Below are 16,909 nucleotides of genomic sequence, written 5' to 3' on the forward strand. Positions count from 1 at the left end.
GTCTGTTCTTTAATATGAAACGAGTATTTTTGGTGGAATACTCCAGTGAAATTTGAAGTAAGCATGTAGCATGAACTGCATTGACCAGAATGCTAAGGGGCGAACTATGCTGGGAGGTGAAGCAGTGTGCTCCCATCCCTTCCTGTTTGAAAAGGCTCCATTGAGCTGACGAGCTTGTGGAGATTCACCTGTGCGCATGTGAGCGGGACTGACGCCTGAAAAGATTGTGGCTGTCTGCTCAGCAACCCCAAATAAAAGTTGTTTTTATCTGTACTGATGACGAATGATATCCTGAAACACGTGTCTACAGATTTACAGCACTAACCTGCACGAACTTTGGTGGAATATTAGCAACAGTCCTGTGCACTCGCACAGAGTAAAATTAAACAATGTACACTCGTCTTACTATACTCCATGGTGAATCGCATGCCCAGGTCATTAGTGTTAAGGTGACTGCTGAACTGTTCTAGCTGTGACTCAGTACCTGACCATAGCTGTAAGCAGTTGTCAATGTATCTGCCCCAAAAGATGACATGATCAATCCATGGTACACCTTAATTGCCACAAATCCAATACATTTCCAGACAACCCATAAACAGATTTGCAATGAGGGGGAGAATTTAGACCCCATTGCAACTACTCTAATTTGCTTGTACCATCTGTTCTCAAACATGAAAAAGTTGTTCTGCAGAATAAGTCTCATCATGCTGATGAGCATCTCATTGTGAAGCCACTGTGCCACAGGCCTGTTGCTGAGCAGGCGGGTGACTGCCCGTAGTCCCAGATCTGGCTGGATGTTGGTGTAAGTGAGACCATGTCAAATGTGGCCAACTACATCCTGAGCTACCACTGTACGTCAGCTAGTATACTCAAAATGTGTTTTGAGTCTTGGGGTTGTTATTGACATGTTCATAGCACGTTGCATCATTGAACTGGGACATTATTTCTTGGTTGTAATCAGACTTGTTCATGAAAACCACATTTATAAACTTAAGGTGGACCTGTTTAAATTTATATGTGGACTGAAATTGAAAAAATTCTTTGCGTGGAATCCCACAGCAAAAAAAAAAAACCTTGATCACTAAAATGGGTGATGTGTGTGGTGTCCCTACTATCCAAGATATTCAAGCTACCAGATTGTTACTTTCCATCACAGAGGTAGAAGAAGCTCCTTACACGATGACTCGTCTTCTTGAGGAACTGGACATTGACATAGATTTGTCAATATCCAGTGGCCTCAAAAATAAATCCAGATGGACGCCCACCCTACCGGGTGGGAACTCTATTGACATGTCTTAGAGGATCTCAATGACAGAGACCACAAAAATATCAAGAGACACAGGTTCTACCATGACAATCTTGGGGCCGGCGAACGACAGGCTCTAAGATCCCTAAGCAGTGACAACGAAATATTATTCAGAGAGGCGGACAAAGGTGGATATGTGGTTGTCATGAACAAGGTTGATTACAACCAAGAAATAAGGTCCCAGCTCAATGTTGCGATGTGCTATGAACATGTCAACCACAACCCCATGGGTCCCCTAAGTACTCTGATTAATAAACAGTTATTGGACTGACATACACAGGGCCTTCTCGATGATGATGAGTATGCCTAACTAAAAGTTTTCAGACCGACATAAACATGCCTTTACACTTTACCCAAAGTGCATAAACACTTGACTTTCCCTCCAGGTAGGCCGATAGTTTCAGGCATTGGTGGACCTGCAGAGAAGTTATCATAATACGTGGACCTATTTCTAGGTCCACTGGTACGCGGTTTGGCAAGCTGCATTCAAGACTCAAAACACATTTTGAGTATACTAGGTGACGTACAGTGACTGCCCGGGTTGTTGCTGGCCACATTTGACGTGGTCTCACTTTACACCAACATCCAGCCAGATCTGGGACTACGGGCAGTCACACGCCTGCTCAGCAACAGGCCTGCGGCACAGAGACTTCAAAATGAGATGCTCATCAGAATGATGAGACTTATTCTGCAGAACAACTTTTTCATGTTTGAGAACAGATGGTACAAGCAAATAAGAGGCGTTGCAATGGGGCCTAAATTCTCCCCCTCTTTTGCAATTCTGTTTATGGCTTGTCTGGAAATGGATTGGATTTGGGGCAATGAAGGTGCATCATGGATTGATCATATCATCTTTTGGGGCAGGTACATTGACGACTGCTTACTGCTATGGTCAGGTACTGAGTCACAGCTAGAACAGTTCAGCAGTCACCTTAACACTAGTGACCTCGACATGCAATTCACCATGGAGTATAGTAAGACGAGTGTCAATTTCCTTGACATTGAGTTATACATTAAAGATGACAAAATCAATTGCTGAGTCTACAGGAAGGGCACCTCCAGCAATTCTGTCCTATACGCAGATAGCTATCATCCTATTCACCAAATAAGATCCATACGATTTGGGGAGTACTTGAGGGCCAGGCGTAACTGCAGTGTTGATTCCAAATTTCAAGAATGTATCAAAGACATGAAATAAAGATTCCATAAGAGGGGTTATCCTGTGACTCACCTCAAAAAAGCAGGGAACAGGATTTCCAAGGACATATGGTCGGACACGTTACTGACTAAGACAAAGACATCCACTAGAGACTGAACTGTCCGCATGGTGATAGATTTCAATGACATGAGCCCCATTTTACATAAGAGCATGAACAAACATTGGTGTATACTGCTGGCGGACAGTGCATTGGCCGGTAGTATCACTAAACACCCACAAATTACATTTAGACGTGGTAGGACACTACATACTAGACTCAGCCCTACTGTTCTTAAAACATCCAGAGCATCTACTTACAGCCTCTGTTACTCTACTAATTGTTCTACATACACTACCTTTTTTCTGTAACCCAACCTGGTTGGAATTATCACCGGTGCAGGGATTCTTCATTCCGTCGATTTTACCTTGAGCCCTGAAGAGTACACTGTTTCTCTGATAAAACACGTGTCGGCTGGCTGTTTGTTGTGATTTGACATATTAAAGAACCCAAGAAATCAACGTGGAATTTTTGTTCTAAGTGTTGTTGTAATTACCTCTACATTGTTTCATTTTACTCTGTACGTGTGCACAGGACTGTTGCTAATGTTGTGTGTGGGTTGTTTTTCCACCACAAAGTAAGGGGTTAGTAGAGTTGCTCCTTTCCGGTAAGCACCGTAACCAAATAGCTTGTATTAAATTTATCTATGTGCATTTGCAGAGCGCCTTCATCTCCTATTCACTAAAACCCTAGTCTCTTGCAGTATTTTTGGTGGAATTCTCCAGTGAAATTTGAAGTAAGCATGTACCATAAACTGCATTGACAATGGGTGCGAGTAACAGTAAACCCTCCACTAGTGGGAACCAAGTTCGCAATGAGGGTCTAAGGGAAAAATTCCTTAAACTAGAAAGACTAAAGAAGACTGAAAATGCACGGTGGTGGGATGGAGCCACCCTAAAGCAGTACCTAAGATTAGAGAGAATTCCTGGGGGCCTTCGAGCAAAAATCCTGCCTACGTATGATGAATTAGATGAAGATCTTTTAGCCAAGTGGGAGGAGTCACTTAATGTCAACTCATTTACACTTATGCACTTGCTAATAGAGAGTGCTGAAAGGAAGGTGGGTAAAATGCAATCAGAAATAGACACACTGGAAAGTGAGATCAGGGACCTCAACCTGAAGGATGCAACTGATAAAAACTATGCTATCCTCAAGGAGGTGTTACAAAAACATCAAAAAGAGATAAAGGACAGGAACTCTAGAAATTGAAAAAAGATTAAATAGATTACAAAACAGGGAGAATCGTCAACTATACTAGGAAATATGACCCTCTGATCCATACTGGCACTAAGCAAGACAAGACACCCAGATCAGATACTATTTCAATTTCTTCGAGCTCTACCTCCATGAGTGCCCCTCCCTCTAGCGATAGTGAAGCTGAGAACAACCCAGTCAGTGGCCAGACAGTGCCTTCTTTTTTACGGAAGGTTCGGACCATCCGCAGAGGGAACAGAACCCAGGGTACACGAACAGGTGCAGAGGCAAAACCCGCAGAGGCAAAAGGGGCTACAAAAGAGGAATACAAGAAAAAGCTCAGGTCGGGGAACGAGAGGAAGAAATAGATCCTTCTGACAATAGTGTACAGGTGATTAACCTCTCATCCAAGGTGCTCACGACAGACATGATTTCCTTATTGAGTAAGGGCCTTAGTTTTACCCCTTGGGAATTGGGGGACATCCGTAAACTTAAGGTGGACCTGTTTAACTTTATACGTGGACTGAAATTGAAAAAATTCTTCGCGTGTAATCCCACAGCAAATAAAAAAATCTCGAACACTAAAATGGGTGATGTGTGTGGTGTCCCTGCTATCCAAGATATTCAAACTACCAGATTGTTACTTTCCATCACAGAGGTAGAAGAAGCTCCTTACACGATGACTCGCCTTCTTGTCAATATCCAGTGGCCTCAAAAATAAATCCAGATGGACGCCCATCCTACGGGGTGGGAACTCTATTGACATGTTCTATAAAATGGTCTTAGAGGACCTCAATGACAGAAACCACGAAAATAGCAAGAGACACAGGGTCTACCATGACAATCTTGGGGCCGGCAACAACAGGCTCTAAGCTCCCTAAGCAGTGACAACGATATATTAATCAGCGAGGCGGACAAAGGTGGAAATGTGGTTGTCATGAACAAGGCTGATTACAACCAAGAAATAATGTCCCAGCTCAATGATGCGACGTGCTATGAACATGTCAACCACACCCCTATGGGTCCCCTATGTACTCTGATTAATAAACACTGGGTATGCCAGTCCAATAGACTGGCATACCCAGGGCTTTCTCGATGATGACGAGCATGCCTACCTAAAAGTTTTCAGACGGACATACCCATGCCTTTACACTTTACTCAAAGTGCATAAACACTTGCCTTTCCCTCCAGGTAGGCGGATAGTTTCAGGCATTGGCAGACCTATGGAGAAGTTATCAGAATACGTGGACCTATTTCTGGGTCCACTGGTACGCGGTTTGGCAAGCTACATTCAGACTCAAAACACATTTTGAGTATATTAGCTGACGTACAGTGGCAGCCCGGGATGTTGCTGGCCACATTTGACGTGGCCTCACTTTACACCAACATCCAGCCAGATCTGGGACTACGGGCAGTCCCACGCCTGCTTAGCAACACGTCTGCTGCACAGTGGCTTCACAATGAGCTGCTCATCAGCATGATGATACTTATTCTGCAGAACAACTTTTTCATGTTTGAGAACAGATGGTGCAAGCAAATCAGAGGAGTTGCAATGGGGTCTAAATTCTCCCCCTCTTTTGCAAATCTGTTTATGGGTCGTCTGGAAATGAATTGGATTTGTGGCAATTAAGGTGTACCATGGATTGATCATGTCATCTTTTGGGGCAGGTACATTGATGACTGCTTACTGCTATTGTCAGGTACTGAGTCACGGCTAGAACCGTTCAGCAGTCACCTTAACACTAATGACCTGGGCATGCGATTCACCATGGAGTATCGTAAGACGAGTGTCAATTTCCTTGACATTGAGTTATGCATTAAAGATGACAAACTCAATAGCCGACTCTACAGGAAGGGCATCTCCTGCAAGTCTGTCCTTCATGCAGATAGCTATCATCCTATTCACCAAATAAGATCCATATCATTTGGGGAGTACTTGATGGCCAGGCATAACTGCAGTGTTGATTCCGAATTTCAAGAATGTTGCAAAGACTTGGTATCAAGATTCCATAAGAGGGGTTATCTTGCGACTCACCTCAAAAAAGCAGGGAACAGGATTTCCAAGGTCAAAAGGGCGGACACGTTACTGACTAAGACAAAGACATCCACTAGTGACGGAACTGTCCGCATGGTGACAGATTTCAACGACATGAACCACATTTTACTTAAGAGCATGAACAAACATTGGGGTATACTGCTGGCAAACAGTGCACTGGCCGGTAGTTTCACTAAACACCCACAAATTACATTTAGACGTGGTAGGACACTACGTACTAGACTCAGCCCTACTGTTCCTAAAACACCCAGAGCATCTACTTACAGTCTCTGTTACTCTACTAATTGTTCTACATACACAACCTTTTTTCTGAAACCCGACCGGGTTGGAATTATCACCGGTGCAGGGACTCTTCATTCCGTCGATTTTACCTTGAGCCCTGAAGAGTCGGAGAACACTGTTTATCTGATCAAACACGTGTCGGCTGGCTGTTTGTTGTGATTTGACATATTAAAGAACCCAAGAAATCAATGTGGAATTTTTGTTCTAAGTGTTGTTGTAATTACCTCTACATTGTTTCATTTTACTCTGTACGTGTGCACAGGACTGTTGCTAATGTTGTGTGTGGGTTGTTGTTCCACCACAAAGTAAGGGGTTAGTAGGGTCGCCCCTTTCCTGTAAGCACCATAACAAAATAGCTTGTATTAAATTTACCTATGTGCATTTGCAGAGCGCCTTCATCTCCTATTCACTAAAACCCTAGTCTCTTGCAGTAACTTTGGTGGAATTCTCCAGTGAAATTTGAAGTAAGCATGTACCATAAACTGCATTGACCAGAATGCTGAAGGGGCGAACTGTGCTGGGAGGTGAAGCAGTGTGCTCCCACCTCTTCCTGTTTGAATAGGCTCCCTTGAGGCATTGAGCTGACGAGCTTGTGGAGATGCACCTGTGCGCGGTACTGAGACCTGAAATGATTGTGGCATCTTGCTCAGCAACCCCAAATAAAATTAATTTCTATCTGTACTGATGATGGTATATATCCAGAAACACGTGTCTACAGATTTACAGCACTAACCTGCACCAACTTTGGTGGAATACTCCAGTGAAATTTGAAGCATGTACCATAAACTGCATTGAGCAGAATGCTAAGGGGTGCACTGTGCTGGGAGGTGAAGCAGTGTGCTCCCACCCTTCCCTGATTGAAAAGGCTCTCATGATCCATTTAGCTTACGAGCTTGTGGAGATGCACCTCTGCGCCTGTGAGTGGTACTGAGACCTGAAAAGATTGTGTCAGCCTGCTCAGCAACCCCAAATAAAATTCATTTTTATCTGTACTGATGACGGATGATATCCAGAAACACCTGTCTACAGATTTACAGCACTAACCTGCACCAACTTTGGTGGAATACTCCAGTGAAATTTGAAGTAAGCATGCACCATGAACTGCTTTGACCAGAATGCTAAGGGGCGAACTGTGCTGGGAGGTGAAGCAGTGTGCTCCCACCTGTGGAATGCGTTATCAAACAGGACACTCCAGATGGTCTTGTGCAAACAATAGAGTTTTTATTATTCTCCAAGAGTAAGGAACATGACCCCAGCCACAGCTGGTCCGTAGTCAGTCGTCTCTCTCGCTTGGAACGTTCACCACTGCGGCATTCTGAGTGATGTCACAGTGGTGTCAACCAAGGTGTTCGCCAAACAGGGGGTGGGGAAAAGGATGAGGGTTCCCCCCCTAAGGCAGAGGATACCACACATCCCCCTCCCTACAAAATTTAGAACAAAGTTATACCAAACATATACAATGCAAACGAGATTCAATTGGAGACAGGAAAAAGGGTTAATCACTACAAAAGTACATACTTGAATTCACTTGGTGACATATTGCTCCAAATACTTAGGGCAGACAACCTCCCTACAGCTCAACCTACGAATAAGATTGGCCCTTCCCGAGCCTCTCGGCTCTAATGAGTCTCCCTTAGAGTGTGATTTATATTCACTCCTTGGTCTGTCATCATCATGTGCTGTGGGAGCGATGTATCTCACCACCCTCCCCAAATTTCAAATCTTTCCTTCTTGTGTCTTTACAGCATTATTAAATATTTTCACAATCTTTGTGGGTCTAGAGAACTCTGACCAGTTTGCTCTGCCCGTGGGTGCTCTGATCTTGACTACATCACCCACTTTAAACTTGAACTCTTTAACTGAATGCATCTTATCAAATCTGGTTTTCCTGTCCCTCACTGCCTTGTATTCCCTGTCAGGCCACATGGACTCCCTACAGTGACTCGTCCAACCTTTGTGCCAACCCATCCACCCGGGCACTAGCCTTGACTTCGGTCTTCTCGCTCTCAATAGTTCAAACGGGGTGACGCCTGTGGTTTGGTGAGGGGTAAGTCTGTAGGCCTCCAGATGTCTCACTACTTGATCTTTCCAACTCATCCCACTGGTCCTTGCCAGTTGGATCCCCTCCTTGATGATTCTATTAAATCGTTCGACCATCCCATTGGTCTCAGGGTGATATAGCGCACACCTCTTGTGTGCAATCCCACTGCTCTCTAGGAAATCTTGCATTTCTTTGGTGCAGAGTTGCAAACTATTGTCCGTTAATAAGGTACTAGGCATCCCTTCCCTGAGGAACACCTCTTGTAAGAAGTCAATTACCACCCTAGTAATAATCTCTGACACAAATTTCACCTCTGGCCACCTCGAGTACAAATCTACAAGCACCAGGATGTTAAGGTGTCCGATGTTCCCCTGTTAGTGGGCCCACTATGTCTAATGCCACATCCACCCATGGACCTGCTGGGAGTTCCCTGTTCTGCATAGGAAATGTGTGGTGTTTAAGAATCTTGTCACTGAGTGAGCACAGTATGCAATCTCTTACTTCCCTCTCGATCTCCACGTCCATACCGGGCCACCAGTAGTCAGCACGCAATCTTTGCTTAGTCTTGGTTATCCCCAAATGTCCTTCGTGTGCCAGGTTGACTCGGCGTTTTCTTAAGACCACAGGTGGCACCAACCTCGTGCCCCTGAACAGATAGTCGTCGGTGACTGATAATTCATTCCTGACCATCCAAAACGGTCTCACTGTCTCATTTTGCTTGTTTCTGTCCTTCCAACCTCCCTGAGTTCTCACACACACTTCCTTTAGTAGTACAAAGTTTCTTAGAGTTTCTTTCCAGTTTTCTTCATCAATGGCTCCTTGAGTAACGATGCACACCTTTTCCAACTGTAACTCCCTCTCGTCCTCATTCTCCTCCTCTGTGCCAACCGGATCTTCGTTCGACTCCTTTACCAGGTGTGAAAGACAGTCGGCTGCTAAGTTCCTTGCCCCCGGTACATATTCAACATCAAACGTATACTCTTGGAGGTTCACCACCCAGCGTCTTATCCTGCTTGAAATGGAGTCCAGTCCTTTCCTACTGAATACCTCAACCAGTGACTTGTGGTCTGTCCTCAGGTGAAATCTTGTTCCCCACACAAAGTCTCTGAATTTGCCCATGGCCCAATAAACCGCCAGTGCCTCCTTCTCGATCACGGAGTAGCTAACTTCTTCCTTGCGGAGAGATCTTGATGCACACGCTATAGTCTCCTCCCCTTTTTCACCTATCTGTGTGAGGACTGCTGCCAGTCCTTTCAAACTTGCGTCGGCGGTCAGCACAGTTTTCTTCCCTGGTATAAACGATTTGAGACTCGGAGCTTCCGCCAGTGCCCTTTTTGTGTCATCAAATTCCTTCTGACACTCCTCTCTCTAGTCAAAGACTACTCCTTTCTTCAGTAGGTTGCGTATGGCAAAAGTGCATCTAGCAAAGTTTTGTACAAATTTGCTATAAAACTCTATCATTCCCATGAATGATTTTATCTCTTCTTTGTTCTTAGGTGGAGAGAGGTTGGTAATAGTGTTTTCCAGCTCTGTCTTAGGACGAATTCCCTCTGCCGTCACTTTATGACCCAGGAATTATATCTCTGCGCAGCCAATCTTGCATTTCTCTTTCTTTACGTTGAGTCCCTGTTATTTGAATCTCTCCAGTACCTTTTTTAACCTGCATTCATCTTGTTCCTCATCCTTCGCAAACATCAGCACGTCATCCTGGTAGCACATGACCCCAGGAATGCCCTTAAGCAAATTATTCATTATCCTTAGGAACACTGCTGCGGCAGAGACCAGCCCGAACGGCATTCGCTTGAGCTTAGCGTGGCATGGGCGTGATGAATGCCGTGAGTTCCTGGGAGTCCGGGTGAAGCCTGACCTGGTGATAGGCTGATGCCAGGTCTAGTGTAGTGAATATCCTTGCTCACTCCAGTGTGCACATCATTTGCAAGATATTTGGAAGTGGGAACTTGTCAACGATGACCCCCTTTGTCAGCGCCCTAAGGTCAATGCATAACCGAACAGACCCATCTGTCTTTCTGGCTGCGACTATTGGTGCCAACCACTCTGTGGCCTCAACAGGTTCTATCACCTTCAACCTGCATAGTATCTCCAATTCTTCCTTCACCGCTTCTTGTATGGCAATGGGAAGGTGTCTTACTTTGGCTGTGACTGGTTTGGCATTCTCCTTGAGATTTATTCTATGGGAATAGTTTCTGAGGCAACCCAGGTCCTCAGTAAATACCTCTTTGAACTCCTCCTCTACCCCCACTCCTGCTCTCCCCACCTTCTGTACTAGTATCTGGGGATTCCTATTGGGATTGAGATGTATGCCCAACTCCTTTTGTGCTTGCCACCCCAGGATGTTATCCCCTTTCCTTGACACGTAGATCTTAGTAGCTGTTACCCTGTCTTTGTAGCCAACAGTACCCCAAAAGTAACCTCTCATACCTATAGGCTGTCCCCCGTATCCTCCTGGTCTTACATCCATTTTCTTGAGACTAATTTTGTTTTTAGACTCTTTTCCAAATTCCACTGCAGATATGATTGTGATTTTAGAACAAGAGTCAAACATTGCTTCCAGCCCAATCCCTTCCACAGTTATTTTATCTTTAGGACTGCAGACTGACTCTTCCTGTACTTGCAACACAATTTCATCACAAACCTGCGTGTATCTTTCCTTACCCTGTTTCCTATAATTACTACTACTTCTGCAACATTGTTTGAAATGTCCTCTCTTCCCACACTTATTGCACAATGACTTCAAAGTGGGACAATACCTGTCGCTCACCATGTGGCCTTGTTTGCCACACTGGTAACAGTTTCCATTGAAGCTCCAACTCCCTCTAGCCTCCGTCTGCCCCTTTTTCCGTTCCTTTACTGCGAGTATCTTTTCACCTTCCACTGGCACTTCATTCACCTTGACTTTACTCTCCCCATCGTGCCTTATCTCATTTACACACTGCATCATGTGTTCAACCTGTTTCGCTACTATGAGCACCTCCCCCAGGGGCGGGTCGTCCTTTAGCCATAGTTCCTCCCTTATGGGTTCGATCTTAAACGTTAAGACAAACTGGTCCCGGATCATCTCCTCACAAGCTCCCCCAAACTTACAGGTGGCTGCTAGTTTACACAACTCAGAGACAAATTCTTCAACTGTCTCCTCTTCTTTTTGCCCTCTCTTTCCAAAATGATAGCGCTCCATAATGGTGCTTATCTTTGGTAGGTAATGTATATCTAATTTTTTCATGCTCAACTCAAACTCATTCAACCCCTTTGCATCATTCGCATTCAAATCTGGAAGATGCTCCAACACCTCTTGTCCTTCTGCGGCTAGGTAATGCATTAACAGGGCAACTTTCCTTTCAAGCCCTAAATTTGGTCCACACACCACCGTATAGTTTTGGAAGACTTTCTTCCATTTGTTCCATTTGAGGGTCTGTTCCCCAGGGGTGGGTAAAAAGAACGGAGGAGGAGTTACATTCTGCATTGCTAAGATAGATTCTCAGTGGGAGGGGTGGGAGGCTAGAGATGACTGTTAGTCGCTTGCAATTACAACCAACCCCACCACAGTTTTACTTATCTCCTGGATTTTTCCTTATTTTATTCCCTTTACCTACCTAGCAGGAATACCAACATACAGAAAAAATATGTAAAATAGGCAATGGTGGCAAATAACAGTACTCACAAGTTTCAAACTCTGCTTCCCTCCTGTCTCCAATAGATGACGCTGCAGTACTAAGGTATATACCCTGAAAGACAATGGCACCCCAACCTTCAGTGTGAAGATTTCCCTATTCTATAGAATAAGCGTTCAGACTCGGGTATGGAGGAAGCCCTGGCCTTAACACAAAATCCGTCCAAGGTGGCCTGACCCCAAAGCTTAAAACTGCGACATGCTCAGGGGTCACAAGGCGTATGAATGGCACAATTACTCTGTCCCGATGCAGCCCGACTTCCAATCATCAAAGGGTTGGAGTTACACTCTGCGATGACACCAACAGTATCTGACATCCCTGTCGGTCTGGCCGGTATTTCCTCCCTGCGCTTCCTCCGCGCTCTCTCTGATGCGCTGTACTCCCACTCCTGACACGACCGCAATGCTCTGAATGATACGGCGCTCCTCTTCTGCTCTCACTGTCAATCCACATGCAGGAATACCAATAGCTCTTCAAGCGTCACCACTGCCACTTCCGATGAATATGCGCCCAGACATCTGGAAGTCGCACAGCTGTCAACACTCTTCTGACAGGACTGCACGGTTTGACTTAGTCTGACGTTCCACTTCCGCTCTCCCTGTCAGTTCACATCCAGAAATGCTAAGCCCCTGATGAATATACTACCCAACATCCAGTATGCACACACTCCTTGATCACACAGCCCTACAGCTCCTCACCGTCAGTCCATGTTGTGGGTTGTACCTCGGCACGATACCTTGAGGCGGAAACACTAAACTTCTGCCGTCCCTCTCCACACAACCCTGATGGTATCTCACAGTGTCTCTTACAGTCTCGACGCTCCTCACGCTTCTCTTCACCCCGACGCCGTTCCCAGAACTATCGGCGGCTGCTCTGTACCATGCTCAGTGACGGCAATGACCCAACCGAAGCAGGAAAGTCCCGGTAGGTCCAGTCCTGGACCTTTTCTGAGCACTCCGTGAAGAGTGTGCCAGTTAAAGTCTGAAGAGCGCTCTCAACCACAGTAACGCTTCTTCCACTCACTTCGTTTTCATCAGCTGTCAGCGCGATGACTGGATGTTCTTAGTATTAAGCGGGTTGGGGTCACAGTTCCTTTTAATGTCCTGTCCTCATCGCAAGTGTGGAATGCATTATCAAACAGGACACTCCAGATGGTCGTGTGCAAACAAGAGAGTTTTATTATTCTCCAAGAGTAAGGAACATGACCCCAGCCACAGCTGATTCGCAGTCGGTCTTCTCTCTCACTGAAAGGCGCTTCGCTTGGAATGTTCACCACTGCGGCATTCTGAGTGATGTCACAGTGGTGTCAACCAAGGTGTTCACCAAACAGGGCGTGGGGAAAAGGGTGAGGGTTCCCCCCTTAAGCAGAGGATACCACACCACCCCTGCCTGATTGAAAAGGCTCCCTCGAGCCATTGAACTGACTAGCTTGTGGAGATGCACCTGTGCGCCTGTGAGTGGTACTTAAACCCAATGGTATCCAGAAACACGTGTCTAGAGATTTACAGCACTAACCTGCACCAAATTTGGTGGAATACTCCAGTGAAATTTGAAGTACGGTTGTACCAAGAACTGCATTGACCAGAATGCTATGGCGCAAACTGTGCTGGGAAGTGAAGCAGTGTGCTCCCACCCCTTCCTGGGTTGTTGGAGATGTCACCATACTCTTTGATTGGAATGGAAATAACAGCATTGTATGTTTGTGTGGGGTTCAATTTTTAAAATGGATTGAATCATGGCTTATTCAAAGTCTATGGTTTTTTTCTAGGTAGTAGTTATTTCTTTTATATGTAATGTGGTTTAAGAGTTCATACTAAGTGCTGCTTTGTTTATTTAGTAGTAGGAAATATATAAAAAAAGATATTTGTGTTTTGGTGTTCACCATGTATGTTGTATATCTGAGTGAATGGTTTGGGACACATGTTGAAGGTCCCATCCATCATACAGGTTTCACAATGGCTTAATTTAAGTAAGTTATCTGCTATAGAAAATATTATGATTTGTCTATCATTGGTTTTTTTTTTGGTCCTTATTCTCGCCCTTGGTTACCAAGAAGCAGCGCATGGAGAGAGACATACTGTCACAGATAAACTGGTAGGGGTACTAACCTGTATATGAGTTATCACCTCCCAGTGCTGTCTCGATAGTCCTTAAGCACCACCCTAGGATAACCAGAAAAGTAATTTTGCTGCAGTCAAATACCCAACACTGATGCCGAAATCGCCCTATTGGGTATACCAAACCAAAAGGTTACCAAGCAGCCTAATCATTGGACCATGGGGGGAAAAAAAAACACAGTCGAATATGCCAATTATGCCCAATTCAACAGAAGCCAAAAGCTTCTCTTATCCGGATTACCTGATCGTGTTAAATCAACTTTAGAAGTTTGTAGCACTGAGGTGCGCCAGTCCAGCAAGGTAGGTGGTAACGGATCCTTCCATCTTCTACAGATTTCTCTTCTGGCCAGCAGTATACCCTAGAAGAGAAGATTTTTAGCCGGACCCCGAAACTCTGGTGAAACTCCAAATATTACGAGAGAGGAACTTATCGAAACTTCAGAGCCCAAGGCAGTCGTAAGTGATAGGCATACCGCATTCCAAAAGGGCAACAACAGGGGGCACTCAAAAAACATATGTAGATCTGAGACAGCAATCAACCCACACTTAGGACATGCCACTGATGGATTATTTGAGAATTTTGAAAGCCTCTGTGGCGAGTAGTAGGCCCGATGTAGGGTAAAGAGATCATTCCTGCGTAGCCAAGCAGGTTTCACTATGTCCCACATGATCTTAAAAGATGCAAACCATAGATTCTCAACATTGTGGTCAGTAATGGAGGAAGCCCACAACGACACTGGGAAATGGAATTCGCCATCGATCTCTTCCAATAGTAGGTTATACCAAAGTGAAACCTCCTTTCTGGTTGGTGGTTTATCCAGAAAAAGGACACTATATTACTATTACTGTCTCCTAATAGGAATCTGCCCCTAGCAGAGATCTGTGAGTGTGCCCAACTTGCAATCTGCAGGTATTTAAACCTAGAAAATCCCGCCCCTATTTTAGATAGTAAAGCCTCCCATGGAAGTAAGCGGCCTTCCACAAATAGGTCCCCCCACACCTCCAAACCTGCCTCTCTCAATGGTGTTGCAAGACTGTCAAGAAGCCAACCCGTACTCCCAGGTGAATTCCACAGTGGTGACCTACTTGCGAAATAGTCAATTTTTATAGAGCTCCTAAGTTTCACCTATGTTTTAGCTATATCCCGCAACACTTTCAGTTTCACTTTTTTTTAAAATTTGGGGTCACCGAATTTAAACAGAAAACCCTGCTCTGCCACACCTTCCCCTCTGAATAGTGCTACAAACATGCATCCGCATCCAGAGTTTGTGGGCATTTTTATAAGCATCCTAGCGTGGGAGAATTGAAAGGCCCACGCATATAATTGTAAATCGGGAGCCGCCAAGCCACCTTCTCTCTACGGCGCCTAAGTTTTTTCCAGGCCATCCTGGGAGTGTGGTCATTCCAGATAAAGGAACTAATATCGCTCTGGAGTTTAGATATCAGAGAAGACTCAAAAAAAGGGGATAGTGTTGAACAAGAAAGACATTTTTGGCAGTATAGACATTTTTATTAGGTTTGCTCTACCCAAAAGTGATAAGGGAAGCGAAGACCAAGATCGCATAAGTCTTCGACACTCTTTTGCAATATTGGAAAAATTTGATGGTACGATTTTATTTATGTCCTTATAAATATTAAGGCCTAGATAGCGTAAAGTAGAGCTCAGCTGAGCCCCTCCCACCGGCTCAGGATCGTTCCAGACCATAATATCCGTTTTAGAGGCATTGACCTCATAGCCGGACACTTTTCCAAAATCATGGGCCAGAGCAATCACTGCTGGAAAAGCCGATTGGAGTTCTGAGGAAAAGACGAGGACATCGTCCCCGTATAGGGCTACCTTCTTCTCCCACCCCTCATAGATAAAGGGCTTGATGTTACAATCATCCCACAACCGTTGAGCAAAAGGCTCAATATACAAATCAAATAAGAGGGGGGAGAGAGGGCAGCCCTGGCGCGTACCACGTGTGATGTTAAATGGCTTTGACAATTCCCCGTTTACGAGCAAGGAGGCAGATGGATTCTGGTACAAAAGTCTCACAGCTCGCCGGAATTTTTCCCCGATGTTAAACTTGCCCACGACCCTCGATAGGTACAGCCAGTTCACCCTATCGAAGGCCTTGGTGGCGTCCAATGTAAGAACGGCCAAGGGAAGTGATTCCATAGTTGGCATATCGATGGCACCTATAAGGTCATAAGTCAACTCATACATCTGGCGACCCCTTAAAAAACCCTTCTGATCTGTATGCAGAATACCTGTTGCTACCGCCCCCAGTCTGTTTGCCAGAACTGACGCGAAGATCTTATAATCAGAGTTTAAGATGGAAATTGGTCTATATGACCCACAACAGGTTGCTGATTTTCCTGGTTTCAATATTAGGGTTATGGAAGCACTGTTCCACGAGGTAGGAGGGGGCAATCCTTCCTGGAGAATCTGATTAAACAAATGGGTAATAAAAGGGAGAATTATTGTCTCCAGGGCCATGTAAATTTTGGACGGCAAGCCATCTGGGCCAGTTGCCCTACCCTTCTTGCTGTTCGAAATAGCAAGTCTAACCTCTTCCTGCGTGATGGTTTGGTCCAGAGAACCACTCTGTTCTAACAACAACGCAGGAAGGGATACTCCCTTCAACCAGTCTTCCACTTGCTCAGCCTCAATATTCTTGTCCTCATGGTATATATCACAAAAAAATTCCCGAAATGCTCCCCTAATATCTTCATCGGAAGAGTGTGTTACACTACCAGAAATAATTAAATCAATATTGTTTCTAACCTGGTCGGTTTTTGCCTTACAGGCTAACAACTTCCCAGCCCCCTCCCCACATTGAAAGTGGGCTAATTTACTCACTTCCCACCTCTCGAGAATCCGTGCATTCAGGACTGAACCCAATTCCCCTTTTAGAATAACTAGCTTGTTTTGCCATTCCTGTAGCATGATATGAGGAACATCCGGGTGCATAGCTATTTCCGCTTG

Source organism: Lissotriton helveticus, chromosome 1_1 (genome assembly GCF_964261635.1).
Source record: "Lissotriton helveticus chromosome 1_1, aLisHel1.1, whole genome shotgun sequence".
Classification (NCBI taxonomy): domain Eukaryota; kingdom Metazoa; phylum Chordata; class Amphibia; order Caudata; family Salamandridae; genus Lissotriton; species Lissotriton helveticus.